The following is a 22,668-nucleotide window of genomic DNA, read 5'->3' as shown; positions in this document are numbered from 1 at the left end:
AGGATTCTGGGAATGAAGGGGTTAACATATGAGGAGCGTTTGGCAGCTTTGGGCCTGAACTGATTGGGATTTAGAAGAACGCGCAGGGGAATCTCATTGAAACCTACCGAATGTTGAAAGGACTAGATAGGGTGGATGTGGAGAGGATGTTCCCTATGGTGGGGCTATCCAGAACTAGAGGCCACAGCCTCAAAATTGTGGGGCGACCCTTTAAAACAGAGGTAAGGAGGTAAGGTAGTAGTAAATCTGTGGAACGCCCTGCCACGGACTGCAGTGGAGGCCAAGTCCGCGGGTATATTTAAGGCGGAAGTTGATCATTTCCTGATTGGACGGAGCATCAAAGGATATGGTGAGAAGACAAGTGTACGGGGTTGAGTGGGATCCGGGATCAGCCATGATGGAATAGCAGAGCAGACTCGATGGGCTGAATGACCTCATTCTGCTCCTACGTCCTACGGTGTCCTCGGAGCTGGGGAGGCTGGTGCCCACGACTGAGATGGCTGAGTTTACAAGTTACTGCAGCTTTTTCTGAGCCGCTCTCCCGTCCCCGTACCGGATGGTGATCCAGCCAGCTCGAATGCTCTCAATACAGCGGTAGAAATGTACAGGCAGGTAGGGAACGGAGGGGTACGGACCATGAGCACACAGTGGGGATGTCTTTGGTCGGTGCACACATGGCAGGTGAAAGGGCATTCCTGTGAATCCAATTGAATTGACTTTATTTCTTGCATCCTTCACATACACGAGGAGTAAAAATCTTTACGTTAAGTCTCCGTCTGAATTTATAATAAATAGTATGTACAACAGGACAGTTACTATAACATAGAAATACAATTCTATCAGCGTGAGTTAATCAGTCTGATGGCCTGGTGGAAGAAGCTGTCCCGAAGCCTGTTGGTCCTGGCTTTTATGCTGCGGTACCGTTTCCCGGATGGTAGCAGCTGGAACAGTTTGTGGTTGGGGTGACTCGGGTCCCCAATGATCCTTTGGGCCCTTTTTACACACCTGTCTCTGTAAATGTCCTGAATCGTGGGAAGTTCACATCTACAGATGCGCTGGGCTGTCCGCACCACTCTCTGCAGAGTCCTGCGATTGAGGGAGGTACAGTTCCCGTACCAGGCAGTGATGCAGCCAGTCAGGATGCTCTCAATTGTGCCCCTGTAGAAAGTTCTTAGAATTTGGGGGGCCCATACCAAACTTCCTCAACCGTCTGAGGTGAAAGAGGTGCTGTTGTGTCTTTTTCAACACACAGCCGGTATGCAGGTGGTGAAAAAGGCGAATGGTATGCTGGCATTTATAGCGAGAGGATTCGAGTACAGAAGCAGGGAGGTACTACTGCAGTTGTACAAGGCCTTGGTGAGACCACACCTGGAGTATTGTGTGCAGTTTTGGTCCCCTAATCTGAGGAAAGACATTCTTGCCATAGAGGGAGTACAAAGAAGGTTCACCAGATTGATTCCTGGGATGGCAGGACTTTCATATGAAGAAAGACTGGATGAACTGGGCTTGTACTCGTTGGAATTTAGAAGATTAAGGGGGGATCTGATTGAAACGTATAAGATCCTAAAGGGATTGGACAGGCTAGATGCGGGAAGATTGTTCCTGATGTTGGGGAGGTCCAGAACGAGGGGTCACAGTTTGAGGATAAAGGGGAAGCCTTTTAGGACCGAGATTAGGAAAAACTTCTTCACACAGAGAGTGGTGAATCTGTGGAATTCTCTGCCACAGCAAACTGTTGAGGCCAGTTCATTGGCTATGTTTAAGAGGGAGTTAGATATGGCCCTTGTGGCTACAGGGGTCAGGGGGTATGGAGGGAAGGCTGGGGCAGGGTTCTGAGTTGGATGATCAGCCATGATCATAATAAATGGCGGTGCAGGCTCGAAGGGCCGAATGGCCTACTCCTGCACCTATTTTCTATGTTTCTATGTAACACATAAAACCGAAAATAATACTAACGTATAGTAAAAGCAGGAATGGTATGATAAATACACAGCCTATATAAAGCAGAAATAATGTATGTACAGTATAGTCGGGAAGATGAAGGCAAAACCAGTTTGTGGGAGAAAATCGGCTCGTACGCGCATGCAGAGTTCAGCAGAGGAGGACAAAGGGCTTAATTAGGAAGGGGAAAAAAGATTATGAGAGAGAACTGGCAGGGAACATAAAAACGGACTGTAAAAGCTTTTATAGATATGTAAAAAGGAAAAGACTGGTAAAGACAAATGTAGGTCCCCAACAGACAGAAACAGGTGAATTGATTATGGGGAGCAAGGACATGGCAGACCAATTGAATAATTACTTTGGTTCTGTCTTCACTAAGGAGGACATAAATAATCTTCCAGAAAAAGTAGGGGACAGAGGGTCTAGTGAGATGGAGGAACTGAGGGAAATACATGTTAGTAGGGAAGTGGTGTTAGGTAAATTGAAGGGATTGAAGGCGGATAAATCCCCAGGGCCAGATGATCTGCATCCCAGAGTGCTTAAGGAAGTAGCCCAAGAAATAGTGGATGCATTAGTGATAATTTTTCAAAACTCGTTAGATTCTGGACTAGTTCCTGAGGATTGGAGGGTGGCTAATGTAATCCCACTTTTTTAAAAAGGAGGGAGAGAGAAACTGGGGAATTATAGACCGGTTAGCCTAACGTCGGTGGTGGGGAAACTGCTGGAGTCAGTTATCAAAGATGTGATAACAGCACATTTGGAAAGCGGTGAAATCATCAGACAAAGTCAGCATGGATTTGTGAAAGGAAAATCATGTCTGACGAATCTCATAGAATTTTTTGAGGATGTAACTAGTAGAGTGGATAAGGGAGAACCAGTGGATGTGGTATATTTGGATTTTCAAAAGGCTTTTGACAAGGTCCCACACAGGAGATTAGTGTGCAAACTTAAAGCACACGGTATTGGGGGTAAGGTATTGATGTGGATGGAGAATTGGTTAGCAGACAGGAAGCAAAGAGTGGGAATAAACGGGACCTTTTCAGAATGGCAGGCGGTGACTAGTGGGGTACCGCAAGGCTCAGTGCTGGGACCCCAGTTGTTTACAATATATATTAATGACTTGGATGAGGGAATTAAATGCAGCATCTCCAAGTTTGCGGATGACACGAAGCTGGGTGGCAGTGTTAGCTGTGAGGAGGATGCCAAGAGGATGCAGAGTGACTTGGATAGGTTGGGTGAGTGGGCAAATTCATGGCAGATGCAATTTAATGTGGATAAATGTGAAGTTATCCACTTTGGTGGCAAAAACAGGAAAACAGATTATTATCTGAATGGTGGCCGATTAGGAAAAGGGGAGGTGCAACGAGACCTGGGTGTCATTGTACACCAGTCATTGAAAGTGGGCATGCAGGTACAGCAGGCGGTGAAAAAGGCGAATGGTATGCTGGCATTCATAGCAAGAGTATTCAAGTACAGGAGCAGGGAGGTACTACTGCAGTTGTACAAGGCCTTGGTGAGACCACACCTGGAGTATTGTGTGCAGTTTTGGTCCCCTAATCTGAGGAAAGACATCCTTGCCATAGAGGGAGTACAAAGAAGGTTCACCAGATTGATTCCTGGGATGGCGGGACTTTCATATGAAGAAAGACTGGATGAATTGGGCTTGTACTCGTTGGAATTTAGAAGATTGAAGGGGGATCTGATTGAAACGTATAAGATCCTAAAGGGATTGGACAGGCTGGATGCAGGAAGATTGTTCCCGATGTTGGGGAAGTGCAGAACGAGGGGTCACAGTTTGAGGATAGAGGGGAAGCCTTTTAGGACCGAGATTAGGAAAAACTTCTTCACACAGAGAGTGGTGAATCTGTGGAATTCTCTGCCACGGGAAACAGTTGAGGCCAGTTCATTGGCTATATTTAAGAGGGAGTTAGATATGGCCCTTGTGGCTACGGGGGTCAGGGGGTATGGAGGGAAGGCTGGGGCGGGGTTCTGAGTTGGATGATCAGCCATGATCATAATAAATGGCGGTGCAGGCTCGAAGGGCCGACTGGCCTACTCCTGCACCTATTTTCTATGTTTCTATGTTTCTATGATAGCACGTGCCCTCCACACCTCCTGCTAAGTCTCTTCCGCACCCTCTCCCCAAAGCCCCAACACCCTTCCTGTAGCAGGGCGACCAGAACTTCATGCAATACTCCAGACGTGGCCTAACCAAAGTTCTAAGAAGTTGCAACTTAACCTCTTGACTTGTCAGCCCATTGCCTCGACCACCAGTAAGAGCAACCATCCCATAAGCCTTCTTGTGCACGAGATCATGAGAGGCATTGATGGTGTGGATAGTCAGAGGCTTTTCCCAGGGCTGAAATGGCTAACACGGGAGGGTACAGTTTTAAGGTGCTTGGAAGTAGGTACAGAGGAGATGTCAGAGGGTAAGTTTTTTCACACAGAGAGTGGTGAGTGCTTGGAATGGGCTGGTGGAGGTGGAAATGATAGGGTCTTTTAAGAGACTCCTGGATGGCTACATGGAGCGTAGAGAAATAGAGGGCTATGGGTAACGCTAGGTAGTTCTGACGTAAAGATGTGTTCGGCACAGCTTTGTGGGCTGAAGGGCCTGTATATTGTGCTGTAGGTTTTCTATATTTCTATGTTTAAACAAACTATCGACTTGTGTTGCCATATGCAAGGAGCCATGAACTTATATCCCAAGATCTCTCTGCTTATCAACACTGTTAAGGGTCTTGCCCTGTCCTTTTGCATTTGCCCTGCCGAGTCGCACCACCTCACATTTATCCGGGCTAAACTCCATCTGCCATTTCTCTGCCCACGTTCTGCGACAAAGGGCAGACAGGGATGGACGGCCTTCATCGTTTTGCCCTGAACGACAGAGGTATGGCGGAAGTGAGTGCGGAGGACAACGAAGTGATTGTTACTCTGGATTATGACACAGCATAAAAGGCAACACAATAAGCTTAAAGAAAACAACTAAAAGGCATCCGTTAGTCTTGCGAGACCATGGACCTGCGCCTGGAAAGCCTTCACTCTCCAGGGCGCAGGCCTGGGCAAGGTTGTATGGAAGACCGGCAGTTGCCCATGCTGCAAGTCTCCCCTCTCCATGACACCGATGTTGTCCAAGGGAAGGGCATTAGGACCCATACAGCTTGGAACCAGTGTCGTCACAGAGCAATGTGTGGTTAGGTGCCTTGCTCAAGGACACAACACGCTGCCTCGGCCGGGGCTCGAACTCACGACCTTCAGGTCGCTAGTCCAAAGCCTTATCCACTTGGCCATGTGCCCACAAAGAAAAGAATAAAAAGACAAATAACACACAATAAATATTTTTAAAGTCCAATGAAACGTAATATACAAATAATTGTTCTATACATAGACTAATCCCCTCTCTGTGTAAAAAAACTTACCTCTGACACCCCCCCCAATACTTTCCTCCAATCACCTTTAAACTATGACCCCCCCCCTGCCCCCGTTATAGCCACTTCCAGCCTGGGATAAAGTCTCCAGCTATCTGCTCCATCTAGGTATCAATCAAAACCCTTTAAGCCAAAAAAAAACATACATTAGCAGCCAATGTCTCTGCAAGTGAATGCAACTTTTCCGTGATTCTGAAGGCTCCCAATTCTTGACCAGTTTCTGCCAGTGCAGATGTTCTCCCGTGCGAGGGAGATGTTTGTGAAAGCGTTATCTTTGCAGAGGTGCACCGGAATCCATCTGGTATTCCCGCATTGTGCGCGTCGGGTCTGATTCATCAGCTGAGAGTTGCAAAGTGTTTGTCGAAAAAAAAAGCATCCGTCACTGCCATTGACGAAACGCTCCCCGTTAAAGAATTTAAAACACCGGGCATTTTCTCTCTCGGTTTTTTCGGGTCGATCAGTAAAGTGGGAAACACTGCAAGCGGTTTTCCTTTGAACCTGGGAAGTGGACCTGAGTTGTGGAGATATTCCACCAGGATAGAAACATAGAAACATAGAAAATAGGTGCAGGAGTAGGCCATTCGGCCCTTCAAGCCTGCACCGCCATTTATTATGATCATGGCTGATCATCCAACTCAGAACCCTGTACCAGCCTTCCCTCCATACCCCCTGATCCCCGTAGCCACAAGGGCCATATCTAACTCCCTCTTAAATATAGCCAATGAACTGGCCTCAACTGTTTCCTGTAGCAGAGAATTCCACAGATTCACCACTCTCTGTGTGAAGAAGTTTTTCCTCATCTCTGTCCTAAAAGGCTTCCCCTCTATCCTCAAACTGTGCCCCCTCGTTCTGGACTTCCCCAACATCGGGAACAATCTTCCTGCCTTTACTTCTCACCCGACAAAGTAAATTCATTACCGAGTCACCACCCTGCTCGCAGGCATGTTGTAGAGAAATAAATAGTCATAGTCATACTTTATTGATCCCGGGGCAAATTGGTTTCCGTTACAGTTGCACCATAATAATAAATAATAATAAAACCATAAATAGTTAAATAGTAATATGTAAATTATGCCAGGAAATAAGTCCAGGACCAGCCTATTGGCTCAGGGTGTCTGACCCTCCAAGGGAGGAGTTGTAAAGTTTGATGGCCACAGGCAGGAATGACTTCCTATGTCGCTCTGTGTTGCTCGGTGGAATGAGTCTCTGGCTGAATGTACTCCTGTGCCCAACCAGTACATTATGTAGTGGATGGGAGACATTGTCCAAGATGGCATGCAACTTGGACAGCATCCTCTTTTCAGACACCACCGTCAGAGAGTCCAGTTCCATCCCCACAACATCACTGGCCTTACGAATGAGTTTGTTGATTCTGTTGGTGTCTGCCACCCTCAGCCTGCTGCCCCAGCACACAACAGCAAACATGATCGCACTGGCCACCACAGACTCGTAGAACATCCTCAGCATCGTCCAGCAGATGTAAAAGGACCTCAGTCTCCTCAGGAAATAGAGACGGCTCTGACCCTTCTTGTAGACAGCCTCAGTGTTCTTTGACCAGTCCAGTTTATTGTCAATTCGTATCCCCAGGTATTTGTAATCCTCCACCATGTCCACACTGACCCCCTGGATGGAAACAGGGGTCACCAGTACCTTAGCTCTCCTCAGGTCTACCACCAGCTCCTTAATCTTTTTCACATTAAGCTGCAGATAATTCTGCTCACACCATGTGACAAAGTTTCCTACCGTAGCCCTGTACTCAGCCTCACCACAGAAGGTGTGAAAATCGAGACGTAGCGTCTGACAAATGTGCCGAAAGGAGACAAACAGTCCAAATGAAAGCGATAAGTAAATACCGCGAGCATGAGTCGTAGAAATCATTGAAAGTGAGTCAGCGGGTTGTGGAATCAGTTCAGAGTCGGGGGTGAGTGATGTTCTCCGCACTGGTTCAGGAGCCGGATGGTTTAATCAGGCTTTATAACTGTTCCTGAACGCTCTGGCCTGATGGAATTAGGAACCTAGAACCACAGAACATTACAGCACAGAAACAGGCCTTTTGGCCCTTCTTGGCTGTGCCGAACCATTTTCTGCCTAGTCCCACTGACCTGCACACGGACCATATCCCTCCATACACCTCCCATCCATGTATCTGTCCAATTTATTCTTAAATGTTAAATAAGAACCCGCATTTACCACCTTGTCTGGCAGCTCGTTCCATACTCCCACCACTCCCTGTGTGAAGAAGCCCCCCCACTAATGTTCCCTTTAAACTTTTCCCCCCTCACCCTTAACCCATGTCCTCTGGTTTTTTTCTCCCCTTGCCTCAGTGGAAAAAGTCTGCTTGCATTCACTCTATCTATACCCATCATAATTTTATATACCTCTATCAAATCTCCCCTCATTCTTCTACGCTCCAGGGAATAAAGTCCCAACCTATTCAACCTTTCTCTGTAACTGAGTTTCTCAAGTCCCGGCAACATCCTTGTAAACCTTCTCTGCACTCTTTCAACCTTATTTATATCCTTCCTGTAATTTGGTGACCAAAACTGAACACAATACTCCAGATTCGGCCTCACCAATGCCTTATACAACCTCATCATAACATTCCAGCTCTTATACTCAATACTTCGATTAATAAAGGCCAATGTACCAAAAGCTCTCTTTACGACCCTATCTACTTGTGACGCCACTTTTAGGGAATTTTGTATCTGTATTCCCAGATCCCTCTGTTCCACTGCACTCCTCAGGGAGCACGGTCTGGGTGGTGGGGGGAGCGACGGGGTGGTCTTTGATGGTGATGATGCTGGTTTTCTGTGGCAGTGCTCCTTGGTCAATGGTGGGGAGGGCTTTCTGATGGACTGGGCTCCACCCACCGCTTTTGTGGGTGTTTTCCCCATTTCTGTTTCCATACCAGGCCATGATACAACTCTCCACTGTGCACCCATGGTCGGCGTCCGTCTGTCTGGAAGGACAATGGGTGACGACAACCATCATCACAAGCCTGGGCGGAAGGTACGGAGATCCTGAGATGCCCCAGTCGTCAAGATCCCCCTCTCGGCCTCACCGGTGTAGCCCAAAGGAAAGCTTATGAAGCAATACGTTTGTCACCAGCTCGGCTGCAGGAGCTGCCGGGAGGATGTTCAATGACGTCAGGGGGCTCCACTCCGGATTTGCTGTCTGGGTTTAACTCCCGTAGACCTCCGTCTCTCCCCCGAGGTGCCCGCAAGGCGGTGGGGGGGCTATTTACCCGTAGCCGGGGATCTGGTTCACGAGCCCCGGGGGGTGTCCGCACGCCGGTGGGCCTGCGTGCTACGTCGTGCAGGGGCCGGACCTCCTCCCCGTCCCCTGTAGTTCAGCCCGAGTCCGAGAGGAGTTCAGTTTCCGTGTGTGTGTCGCCAGCGAGGAGGCGCTACACGAGGCTTGCTGTCCGAGAGGCTGTGTACTGGCAGGGAGAGACCGGCACGTTCAGCTCCCCTTTTCCCGAGACGGCTAGACAGCGGCGGAAGCTGAAAGTGAGCGACAAGCACGACCATGTGCCACAGGAACCATTTTGCACCTCTCGAAGTTTGTGGGGGTTACAACACCTGCAGTATTTCTCTTTCCCAAAGCTGCTATTAAACCTCCCACCACCCTTTCAGACCTTCATCATCATCATCATTGTGCACTATGACGTCATCATTGTGCTGTCATCATTATGCACTATGACATCATCATTGTGCCCTGCGTCATATGGCATCATCATTATGCAGTCATATCACATCATCATTATGCACTGTCATATGACATCATCATTATGCACTGTGTCATATGACATTGTGCACTGTCATCATTATGCACATATGACATCATCATTGTGCACTGTCATCATTATGCACTGTCATATGACATCATTGTGCACATCATTATGCACATATGACATCATCATTGTGCCCTGGTCATATGGCATCATCATTATGCACTATTACATCATCATTATGCGCTGTCATATGACATCATTATGCACTGTCATATTACATCATCATTACGCACTATCACATCATCATTATGCATCGTGTGAGGTGACGCGGGTGGTCGTGGTCTCTCCATCTCCCTGATCGCTCTTGGAAATTTTTTTCTACCAGAAGTAAGTTTGCGATGGCCTTCTTCTGTGGGCAGTGTGTGTCTTTGCAAGATGGCTGACCCCACACCCCCAGCCATTATCGAGACTCTTCAGAGGTTGTCTGCCTGGCGCCAGTGGCCACACAACCAGGACTTGCGATCTGCACCGGCTGCTCGTATGACCGTCCACCACCTGCTCCCATGACCTCAAGTGACCCTGATTGGGGGCTAAGCAGGTGCTACGCCTTGCCCCAAGGGTGACCCGCAGGCTCGCGGAGGGAAGGAGCAGCTTACACCTCCTTTGGTAGAGACATATCCCCACCCCGACACCCACAGACTTCATACGCTGATCATAAAATAATACTTAATTTATTTATTCTTTCTTACAAACACAAACGTTGGGCGTTTGGCCATTTGTGGAGATACTGGCTTCCCCATTATTTCACTGCGGTTGATTATTACCTGACTGGAGACCTGAGGTCAGGGGAAGTCCGATGAAAGCCACAGGGATGGATGGAAATGTGGATGGCTGGGTTCGTAGGTGTGCAAATATCACAAAAGTGGCTGCTCCCATGGACAGTGGAGAAGGCGACCAGTGGTCACAGCTCTATATAGATCAGTTACAGACAGGGGAGGAGCTCAAACCAGTCCTGTGTGAGGTGTGGCACGTTGGGAGATCAAACGCAAAGGAACGGATGAGTGTTGATCTCCAGAGAAGGGGTTCAGGCCATAGCCCTGTAAAAGTGACTGCGCAGGTTGATAGTGAGGTGGAATCAATATCGGAGGAGGTGAGTTCGATCATCTGGAGGAGGTGAAGTTGATCGGCTGGAGGAGATGTGGTGGATCATTGGAGGAGGTGAGGTCAATCATCTGGAGGAGGTGAGGTGGATCGTCTGGAGGAGTTGAGGTGGATCACTGGAGGAGGTGATGTCAATTATCTGGAGGAGGTGAGGTGGATCATTGGAGGAGGTGAGGTGGATCATTGGAGGAGATGAGGTGGATCATTTAAGGAGGTGAGGTGAATCATTGGAGGAGGTAAGGTGGATCATTTGAGGAGGTGAGGTGGATCATTGGAGGAGGTGAGGTGGATCATTTAAGGAGGTGAGGTGAATCATTGGAGGAGGTGAGGTGGATCATTTGGAGGAGGTGAGGTGGATCATTTGGAGGAGGTGAGGTGGATTGTCTAGAGGAGGTGAGGTGGATCATTGGAGGAGGTGAGGTGGATCATTGGAGGAGATGAGGTGGATCATTGAAGGAGATGAGGTGGATCATCTGGAGGAGGTGAGTGGATCACTGGAAGAGGTGAGGTGGATCGTCTGGAGGAGATGAGGTGGATCATTTAAGGAGGTGAGGTGAATCATTGGAGGAGGTAAGGTGGATCATTTGAGGAGGTGAGGTGGATCATTGGAGGAGGTGAGGTGGATCATTTAAGGAGGTGAGGTGAATCATTGGAGGAGGTGAGGTGGATCATTGGAGGAGGTGAGGTGGATCATTTAAGGAGGTGAGGTGAATCATTGGAGGAGGTGAGGTGGATCATTGGAGGAGGTGAGGTGGATCATTGGAGGAGATGAGGTGGATCATCTGGTGGAGGTGAGGTGGATCATTGGAGGAGGTGAGGTGGATCATTGGAAGAGATGAGGTGGATCATCTGGTGGAGGTGAGGTGGATCATTGGAGGAGATGAGGTGGATCATCTGGTGGAGGTGAGGTGGATCATTGGAGGAGGTGAGGTAAATTTTCACCATCTGGAGGAGGTGAGGTGAATTGTCACCATCTGGAGAAGGTGAGGTGGACAATCTCCATGGAGGAGGTGAAGTGGATCATCCGGAGGAGGTGAAGTGGATCATCTGGAGGAGATGAGGTGCATCATCTCCATCGGAGTAGGGTCAGCACCCTCAGAGGTTCCATGTGGATGTAACTCGTGATGAAAGTGGTTGTCCATTGTGTGGAATATTTTGGTTTGAGCAAACAACGAGGTGGAGGAGTGGGTTAGTCCCACCGAATGGACAATATTAGCAAAGTATAGTTTTTGAAGATAATCCAAGTTTAGCAGATTGAAGAAATGCCTTGACATTCTCCGTTCAAAGGACTTGGAGAGCATTTCACTACAGCATGGCTATAAGCTGTGTCTGGTCTTCCCTAGTCATTGCAGAATGTGGGCTGGTGATTCAGGACTTGGGGCATTGCCCCTGTAAACCTGCGTATGAAACGACTGCGATTGTAGGGCACTTTTCACATCCCCTTCACACCATTGAAAAGCGTCTTCAAGTCAGCTATCATGCTGAGAGTCTGCAGATGCTGGAAATCCAGAGAAAAACACACAAAGTGCTGATGGAACTCAGCAGATCGGGCAGCAATTACGAAGAGGAATAAACTGCTGACGTTTCGGGCTGAAGGTCTCATCTGAAACGTTGAGTGTTAAAATCGACTAAGTGCTTTTGAACAGCGAGCTCTGTCATTGAAACCTACGGAATATTGAAAGGCCTGGATAGACTGGACATAGGGAGGATCTTTCCTACAGCGGGGGAGTCTGGGCGCAGAGGGCACAGCCTCAGAATGGAAGGATGTCTCTTTAGAACAGGAAACAGGAGTCTCTTTGGCCAGAGAGATTGAATGACTTGACCTCCACTGCTGCTGTCTGTGGCAACAAATCCCACACATTTACTTCCCTCTGGCTAAAGAAATTCCTCCTCATCTCCGTTCTACAGGGTTGCCCTTTTATTCTGAGTTTGTGCATCCCCACCCTTCACCATCTCCCCACCCATAAGAGCATAAGACCATAAGACAAAGGAGCAGAAGTAGGCCATTCGGCCCATCGAGTCTGCTCCACCATTTTATCACGAGCTGATCCATTCTCCCATTTAGTCCCACTCCCCCGCCTTCTCACCATAACCTTTGATGCCCTGGCTACTCAGATACCTATCAATCTCTGCCTTAAATACACCCAATGACTTGGCCTCCACTGATGCCCGTGGCAACAATTTCCACAGATTCACCACCCTCTGACCCCTCACAGCTCGCCTCTTTATTTGGAGGAGGTGAGGGAGAGTGAAGTGTTGAGGCTCTGGAATGTCTCCAACGCAAGGGTGATTATTGATTGACGTGTCTATATCGGAGGCGTGAGGCTCCAATCGGACTCAGTGATGGGAACAAAGACGTTGCCGGATGCTCTGAATCTGAAGCAAGGACAGGCAATATGAGAAAAAGCACAGCAGGTCAGGCAGCGTCCGTGGGAAGAGGAAGTAGTCCACATTTCCGATAAGTTGGCCTTCCTCAGACCAGTTATAGAACATAGAATAGTACAGCACAGTACAGGCCCTTCGGCCCACAATGTTGTACCGACCCTCAAACCCTGCCTCCCATATAAGCCCCCACCTTAGATTCCTCCATATACCTGTCTAGTAGTCTCTTAAACTTCACTAGTGTATCTGCCTCCACCACTGACTCAGGCAGTGCATTCCACGCGCCAACCACTCTCTGAGCAAAAAACCTTCCTCTAATATCCCCCTTGAACTTCCCACCCCTTACCTTAAAGCCATGTCCTCTTGTATTGAGCAGTGGTGCCCTGGGGAAGAGGCGCTGGCTATCCACTCTATCTATTCCTCTTAATATCTTGTACACCTCTATCATGTCTCCTCTCATCCTCCTTCTCTCCAAAGAGTAAAGCCCGAGCTCCCTTAATCTCTGATCATAATGCATACTCTCTAATCCAGGCAGCATCCTGGTAAATCTCCTCTGTACCCTTTCCAATGCTTCCACATCCTTCCTATAGTGAGGTGACCAGAACTGGACACAATACTCCAAGTGTGGCCTAACCAGAGCTTTATAGAGCTGCATCATTACATCGCGACTCTTAAACTCTATTCCTCGACTTATGAAAGCTAACGCCCATAAGCTTTCTTAACTACCCTATCTACCTGTGAGGCAACTTTCAGGGATCTGTGGACATGTACCCCCAGATCCGTCTGCTCCTCCACACTACCAAGTATCCTGCCATTTACTTTGTACTCTGCCTTGGAGTTTGTCCTTCCAAAGTGTACCACCTCACACTTCTCCGGGTTGAACTCCACCTGCCACTTCTCAGCCCACTTCTGCATCCTGTCAATGTCTCTCTGCAATCTTTGACAATCCTCTACACTATCTACAACACCACCAACCTTTGTGTCGTCTGCAAACTTGCCAACCCACCCTTCTACCCCCACATCCAGGTCACTAATAAAAATCATGAAAAGTTGAGGTCCCAGAACAGATCCTTGTGGGACACCACTAGTCACAATCCTCCAATCTGAATGTACTCCCTCCACCACCACCCTCTGCCTTCTGCAGGCAAGCCAATTCTGAATCCACCTGGCCAAACTTCCCTGGATCCCATGCCTTCTGACTTTCTGAATAAGCCTACCGTGTGGAACCTTGTCAAATGCCTTACTAAAATCCATATAGATCACATCCACTGCACTACCCTCATCTACATGCCTGGTCACCTCCTCAAAGAACTCTATCAGGCTTGTTAGACACGATCTGCCTTTCACAAAGCCATGCTGACTGTCCCTGATCAGACCATGATTCTCTAAATGCCTAGAGATCCTATCTATAAGAATCTTTTCCAACAGCTTTCCCACCACAGATGTAAGGCTCACTGGTCTATAATTACCCAGACTATCTCTACTACCTTTTTTGAACAAGGGGACAACATTCGCCTCCCTCCATTCCCCCGGTACCATTCCCGTGGACAACGAGGACATAAAGATCCTAGCCAGAGGCTCAGCAATCTCTTCGCTCACCTCGTGGAGCAGCCTGGGGAATATTCCGTCAGGCCCCGGGGACTTATGCATCCTAATGTATTTTAACAACTCCAACACCTCCTCTCCTTATATATACGAGGGTGATTGATAAGTTTGTGGCCTAAGGTAGAAGGAGATGAATTATACAGCTCTCGTTACAAGCACATGCAGATCAACTCTTTGAGTGATAATGCAGAAAGTTTGGAGTTAATAACTCATCTCCTTCTACCTTGGGCCACAAACTTAACAATCACCCCTGCTGTTGACCACTTCTACAAAGAAGGGATCCGTATTCTCCACGACCGCTGGACTAAGTGTGTAAATGTAGGAGGGGACTGTGTTGAAAAATAAATGTGCTAGGTTTTCTAAAATTGACTCCTTCTACCTTAGGCCACGAACTTATCAATCACCCCTCGTGTATATTTACTGTAATTGATTTTACTAATTTATATACACAAACACGAGGAAATCTTTTGCCAATCAACTGTCCACCTCTTGGCTCCATCCCTTTCCCTCCCTGTCTTCTCCAGTCATTTCGGATCTCCCCCTCCCCCTCCCACTTTCAGATCTCTTACTATCTCTTCCTTCAGTTAGTCCTGATGAAGGGTCTTGGCCCGAAACATCGACTGTACCTCTTCCTAGAGATGCTGCCTGGCCTGCTGCGTTCACCAGCAACTTTTATGTGTGTTACTAATTTATATGTCTCTTTCGATATTATCTGCTGCTGCTCAGTTAACATACTTCACGACGCATGCCAGTGAGAAACGTGATTCTGAAACGAGGCCTCGCTAGACAGGAAGGCTCTGTTCCACGTTGTATCTCAAAATAAAATAAAATATTCTGAGGCTGCGCCCTCTGGTCCTAATCTCTCCTACTACTGGGAACCTCCCCTCCAGATCCACTTGGTCCGAACATCTCTATATTCAGTAGATTTCAGTGAGGTCACCCCACTCCCCCTGCCGACCCCATCCTTCTGAACTCCATTAAGAACAGAGCAAGATACATCAAGCTCTTGTCGTACGTTAAACATTTTCTTTCCAGGAACGTTGCTGTCAACGTCCTCCGGACTTTCCCCAGGTCCAGCACATCTGGGCGATGCAGGACCTCCACACGTCCCTCCTACACAGTCGAGGCACCACAGAACGTCAGGGCTCCCTCCCTGAACCGTTTCCGGGACTGTCCTACTCCAAAGGTGAAACAGACAGCGCTGGAAACGCTGATCAGATTGGGCGCCGCCTACGGAGGAAAAGAGCCACAATTTCACAGCCCCTTTTGGCACATTTCCCGTCTCTCTATGCAGCCTCTCCCCTGGGGTGTCTGCAGCAATGAGTGCCCCTGGCAAGATAGTATCAGGGAAAGATCGAGTAGGCAGCCAGAGGGTTTTTCTCGGAGGGAAAATGGATAAGTGCAGGCAATCATAATTTTAAGATGATTAGAGGAAAGAACAGGGGGGTTGTCAGAGGTGAGATTCTCTTTTTGACAAAGAGAGAGCAGTGGGTGAGTGGAAAGGCCCAGGGGTGGTGGAAGGAAGAGAAACACTAGAAACATTTAAGAAACTCTCAGACAGGAGGATAGGAAAATAGAGGTCTGTGAGGGAGGGACGAGTTAGATTGAATTGGGAGAAGGTAGAGAGGTCTGCACAGTACTGTGGGTCAGAGGGCCTGTCCTGTACTGTTGTGATCTGCAATCAGGACTCCTGTCTGCCCCTCCTGCGGTCTGCCTGTGGAGGTGTGCAAATCCTGTTCGTGTCTGGGCACCACTGGCGTCTGTCTGACTGGTGACTGCTTCAACCGAGGGTCTGTCTGCCCCCTGTCTGTCTGTCTGACTGGTGACTGCTTCAACCGAGGGTCTGTCTGCCCCCTGTCTGTCTGTCTGACTGGTGACTGCTTCAACCGTGGGTCTGTCTGCCCCCTGTCTGTCTGTCTGACTGGTGACTGCTTCAACCGAGGGTCTGTCTGCCCCCTGTCTGTCTGTCTGACTGGTGACAGCTTACCCATTGGTTTGTCAGACCCACGGTGTCTGTCTGACTGGGAACTGAATCCAGGTGGGTCTGTCTGACAGGAGTCCCTGTTCCCCTTGGGTCTGCCAGTCCCCTGTGTGTCTGTCTGACTGACTACTGCCTCCCCGTTGGTCTGTCCAACCCCCTGGGTGTCTGTCTGACAGGAGTCCCTGCTCCCCATGGGTCTGCCTGTCCCCTGTGTGTCTGTCTGACTGGCTACTGCCTCCCCGTTGGTCTGTCCAACCCCCTGGGTGTCTGTCTGACAGGAGTCCCTGTTCCCCATGGGTCTGTCCATCCCCTGGGTGTCTCTCTGACCGGTGACTCGAACCCCGGCGTTGTGTACATTGTGGGGTTTCTGCATGTCATTGGATTTGAGGGGTCTTGGGATGGAATGTTAGTTGGAATTGGGATATCAGACTAGCCGGGCTGAATGGCTGGTCATTGTTTGCCTTGGCTGATATCTGCATGTAGCCCCCCTGGCCACCCTCAGGGTCGCTCGGCTCGCTGTCGTCTAGGGAAATAGCCCTCGGCCCTGGCAAACTGGGTAATTAGTTTGTGTGGATGCTGTGTGATGTACCCACCCCGCCCAAATAACAGACAATGCACCAGATATGATTAAATGATTTACAGTTTATAGATATAACTGCAACTATATAATTAATCGAGAATAAAATATAACAGGAAAATAAAAGGCGCCACATTTATCAAAGTTCAATCTCTTCGTGCACAAACAGTTGGAGCTCAGGACCCTTCTTCTTCACCCTGCGACCCCCTCGGACCACCTCGACCGGCCGCCTGGGACCAACAATGGTGGTCGACCAGACGCTCCACACGAGTCCGTCTCCATCTCCTCTCCTCGCAGAACGGCCCGCTCGGGGGTCCGACCCCATTAGCGGACTCACAGCACCTGGTCCATCCTCTGTCCCTCTGTCCCGCCTTCTGCCCCAAAACCCCGTGCATACAATATCTTCAGACACACCAAAAGCATAACAACTATTACAATTGGTTCATTCATCCTCATATCAATAGATAATCCAAAACAAACTGCTAGCGGGAAGGACTTTCTCAGCATTTAACATAACAAAGAAGCATTCCCAAGTATAACATAACAAAGAAGCCATTTTAGTTAGCCTACGTAGTAACATGAAAGACGAAACCCTCTTACATCCGGAATCATAGTTTCAGGTTTCCCCCTTCCTTCCGGACACACTGATGATTCTCGTTCTGTCCTCAGCCTCTCCTGGACCCTGCTGACGCTTGTGCACCGCGCCTTTGCGTTGAATTCAAGGTGCAGTTTGTGGTCAGTGTACAGCCCCTCGGGGAAAAGTTTCAGGGCAGTGATCCAATTTCATCTCAGACGCTTGATCAGTGAAAGGAAATATTCCTTCCCCGAGTCTGGGCTCAATTCCAGCACCACATGCAGAACGGGAATAGGATGTAACAAACCCACCCTGTCACCAGCTTTGGAATGCTGAACGTGAGGCTGCTTCCCCGGAGAATTTCTGCAAATTCTCTGCAGCGTGCTTCATTAATTTTCCTCCCGGTTTTGTGATACCCGCTTGCCTGCCTCCCCTCTTGAACGATCGCCGCCTCCCTGTTACCTGGTCAAGTCCAGAAGTCCGAAGGTCCGAGGGTTCATTCAATATCAAAGCGTGCGTCCGCATACAACTCTGAAATTCACCTTCTCCCGATAGCCACCAGACAAAGAAGATGGAACTCACTCCGAAGGGAACATCAATGCCACCCCCACCTTCCTGCGTAAAGAAGAACGCTGTGCCGATCATCGACCCCCACCACGGCACAAACTGGGATGAGAACATCAACCCCCTTCCCCCAAAGGACCCTTGACCCCTCCAGAAAAAAAACACTAACAGAACATCAAACCCCCCCCAGGCCCTGTCCGCTCGCACCACAAAGCGGAAAAGGAACCATAAGCCTGAAGAAGGTGCACAATCCATAAACGCAGAACCACGATATCACCAACATTCATCGGAAGAGAAACAGACCACGCAAGACAGAGGCCTACCCGGCTGTGCCACAGAGAGCCACACAGCGTCAAAGAATGTGTAAATTATACAACCTTTCTGGCTGAATACAGGCAGCTGCAAAGCAAGAAGCCCACTCGGAACGAGAGCGAGTCCGTCGACACGGAGCCCGGAGTAGGCCCGCAGCCTCGGTCTCGGTTTTCATCGCGCACAGCGGGCCGGAGCAGCCCCGCGGCCTCAGTGCCGCAGGGAGAGGGGTAGGAATCGCAGAAGGGCGAGCAGAATCGAGTCCGACCCTTGCCTCCGGTCCCAACTCCCTGCCTGATCGGTCTATCTGGGGCCAGTGTTTCCCCGCACTAGGCCCCAGGCCCCGCCACGGCGACATGCTCTGGGCCTGTACACCGCTGCTCATCCCTTTATCTATTCTCCTCTTCGTATTTGTGCCATTTATCACCTTTTCCCCACAATTCACAAGGGATTTTTAGATTATGAGAAACACTCAGTCCTCTTTTACTGTCATTTAGAAATGCATGCATGCGTTAAGAAATGATACAATCTTTCTCCGGAGTGATATCACAGAAAAACAGGACAGACCAAAGACTAACACTGACAGAACCACATAATTATAACATATAGTTACAGCAGTGTGAAGCAATACCATAATTTGATGAAGAACAAACCATGGGCACGGTAAATAAAGTCTCAAAGTCCCCGAGTCGATCGACTCCCGAGTCCCTGATAGCAGGCGGCAAAAGGGAGAAACTCCCTGCCATAAACCTCCAGGCACCGTCAACTTGCCGATGCCTTGGAAGCAGCCGACCACAGCCGACACTGAGTCCATCCGTCCGAAAACTCTGAGCTTCCGACCAGCCTCTCCGATACAGCCTCCCGAGCGCCTTCGACCTCTCCCCGGCTGCTGAAACAGGCAAAGCCGAGGATCTCGGGGCCTTCAGCTCCGGAGATTCTGGTTACCACACAGTAGCAGCGGCAGCGAAGCGGGCATTTCAGAAGTTTTCCAGATGTTCCACCGTGCTCTCACGTCCGTCTCCATCAAATCAGAAATGTGCACAGTCCCCTACTTGACAGATTACAGACATCACCACCGAAGCGGCCGCGTGCGCTGTATCGCGCCGCCATCTTCTCCTCCTCCTCCACAATCCGCCTTTGTTTGTGTGCAGTTTTTCACTGATTCTGTTGAACAGCCTCAGTATTGACCAAGACTAGCCACAGGAAAATGGATCTCAGGGTTGTATATGGCGACATCTAGGTACGTCCTTTGGTAATAAATTTAATTTGAACTTTGGATGCCGAGCAAGAGCCGTCAGATTGTCCCAGCACAGTCCTTCTCTAAACTGTTCCTCACCCTTTCAGGGCCAACCCTCTATCCAAGTATCAGCAACTACCTAGTCCTGCCTCCGTCCCAATTATCAGTGAACTACAGAATGCAAAGATTCCCCCTGCTCCGACTTAAAAAGGGGAAAAGAACACCTTAATAAAAGACATTTGAGGCCCCTTCTCTTGGAAAGGGTGGACTGACATTTGAGTGGAGGTTCACGAAATTGATTCCAGGAATGAGCGGCTTGTCACGTGAAGAGCGTTGGATGGCTCTGGGCCTGTATTCACTGGAATTCAGGAGAATGAGGGGTGGCCTCGTTGACATCTTCACTCTCTCCACTGACGAGCAAAGGAAAGTAGTCAACCTGTATCATCCCTATTGTCCTGTCCGCGTTGGGACGCAGGTTGCCAGAGTCATCGAGTTACAGAACACTACAGCGCAGAACCTTCTCCGTGGATTGTCACCTTGTCGCGGTGGAGAGGCTTGTGTGGTCCTGAGATCCTGAGAGCAATGCCGTCTGGAGCTATGCTCCTGGTAGGGTCACCCATGGCAGTAAGGTCGAGGGTGAGGTCCCTGACAAAGAACAATCCAACCAAGACCTCAACGGTGGAACGGGCGGACGAAGTGACTTCGAACTTAAGGGCTGTGAAGGCGGATGAAGGCTGCAACAAATCCATCAGCTCTAATCGTCGTGGTTTCCACGCCATTGGAATCAGTTGGTTGATTTGTGAAGTATCGTGGGCTTCTTGGAGTGCAACATCAAGTACACGTTAAACAAATACACGCACAGGCGTCTTCGCTCTGTACGGAACGAAGACCATCATCCTCGACCTCGAGGGATAGCCACAACACAACGACGACAGCACAGAAACAGGCCCTTTGGCCCATCCAGTCTGTGCTGAACCATCTGCCTAGTCCCATTGAGCTGCGCCCAGACCATAGCCTTCCATAACCACCCCCCATCCGAATTTCCCTTAATTATTGAAATCAAACCCACGTCCACCACTTGGCCCAGCAGCTCGTCCCACACTCTGACCACACTCCCGGTGAAGAAGTTCCCCCCGAAACATTTCACCTTTCACCCTTCACCCATGACCTCTGGCTGTAGTCCCACCCTACCTCAGTGGGGAGAAAAAAGGCCTGCTTGCATTAACCCCAGCTACACTCCTCATAATTTTGTGTACCTCCATCCAGTCTCAGAAAGGCAGCGTCCATTATTAAGGACCTCCTGTTCTCACTGTTACCATCAGGTAGACTGAAGACACACACTCAGCGATTCAGGAACAGCTTCTTCCCCTCTGCCATCTGATTCCTGAACGGACATTGAACCCTTGGACATAACCTCACTTTTTAAAATATATATTATTTCTGTTCTTGCACGTTTTTAAAATCTATTCAATATATGCACACGAGGGGTGATTAATAAGTTCGTGGCCTAAGGTAGAAGGAGTTAATTTTAGAAAATTTTAGCACATTTATTTTTCAACACAGTCCCCTCCTACACGTACACACTTAGCCCAGCGGTCGTGGAGCATACGGATCCCTGCTTTGTAGAAGTCGGCGTCTTGGACCTCCAGTAAATGGTCCACAGCAGGGGTGATTGATAAGTTGGTGGCCTAAGGTAGAAGGAGACGAGTTATTAACTCCAAACTTTCTGCATTTTCACTCAAAGAGTTGAACTGCACGTGTGTGTAACGAGAGCGTCTTGGACCTCCAGGTGGTCCACAGCAGGGGTGACTGATAAGTTCATGCCCTAAGGTAGAATGAGATGAGTTATATAGCTCTCGTTACATGTACGTGCAGTTCAACTCTTTGAGTGATAATGCAGAAAGTTTGAAGTTAATAACTCGTCTCCTTCTACCTTAGGCCATGAACTTACTAATCACCCCTGCTGTGGACCACTTTCTGGAGGTCCAAGACGCTGACTTCTACAAAGAAGGGATCCGCATGCTCCACGACCGCTGGGCTAAGTGTGTACATGCAGGAAAAATAAATGTGCTAGGTTTTCTAAAATTGACTCCCTTCTACCTTTAGGCCACGAACTTATCAATCACCCCTCATACTGTAATTGGTTTATTTATTTACTTATTATTTTTTTTATTTTTTTCTTCTTCTTCTGCATTATTTATTGCATTGAACTGCTGCTGCTAAGTTAACAAATTTCACGGCACCCGCCAGTGATAATAAGCCTGATTCTGATTCTGATTCTGGGGAACACAGCCCTAACCTACCCAACCTTGCCCTGTATCTCAGGTCCCCAAGTCCCGGCATCATCCTTGTAAGTTTCCTCCGCACTCTTTCAATCTTATTTCCGTCTTCCCTGAAGGTAGGTGACCACCACTGCAGGCGGTACTCCAGATTAGTCTTGCGAAACTTCCACCATGACATCCATACAACCACATAACAATTACAGCACGGAAACAGGCCATCTCGGCCCTTCTAGTCCGTGCCGAACTCTTACTCTCACCCAGTCCCACCGACCTGCACTCAGCCCATAACCCTCCATTCCTTTCCTGTCCATATATCTATCCAATTTAACTTTAAATGACAACATCGAACCTGCCTCAACCACTTCTGCTGGAAGCTCGTTCCACACAGCTACCACTCTCTGAGTAAAGAAGTTCCCCCTCATGTTACCCCTAAAGTTTTGCCCTTTAACTCTCAACTCATGTCCTCTTGTTTGAATCTCCCCCACTCTCAATGGAAAAAGCCTATCCACATCAACTCTATCTATCCCCCTCATAATTTTAAATACCTCTATCAAGTCCCCCCTCAACCTTCTGCACTCCAAAGAATAAAGACCCAACTTGTTCAACCTTTCTCTGTAACTTAGGTGATGAAACCCAGGCAACATTCTAGTAAATCTTCTCTGTACTCTCTCTATTTTGTTGACATCTTTCCTATAATTCGGTGACCAGAACTGTACACAATACTCCAAATTTGGCCTTACCAATGCCTTGTACAATTTCAACATTACGTCCCAACTCCTATACTCAATGCTCTGACTTATAAAGGCCAGCATACCAAAAGCTTTCTTCACCACCCTATCCACATGAGATTCCACCTTCAGGGAACTATGCACCATTATTCCTAGATCCCTCTGTTCT

The sequence above is a fragment of the Mobula hypostoma genome, chromosome X2 (genome assembly GCF_963921235.1).
Source record: "Mobula hypostoma chromosome X2, sMobHyp1.1, whole genome shotgun sequence".
Classification (NCBI taxonomy): domain Eukaryota; kingdom Metazoa; phylum Chordata; class Chondrichthyes; order Myliobatiformes; family Myliobatidae; genus Mobula; species Mobula hypostoma.
The sequence above is the reverse complement of the archived record's forward strand: the minus strand, read 5'-3'. Positions refer to the sequence as shown.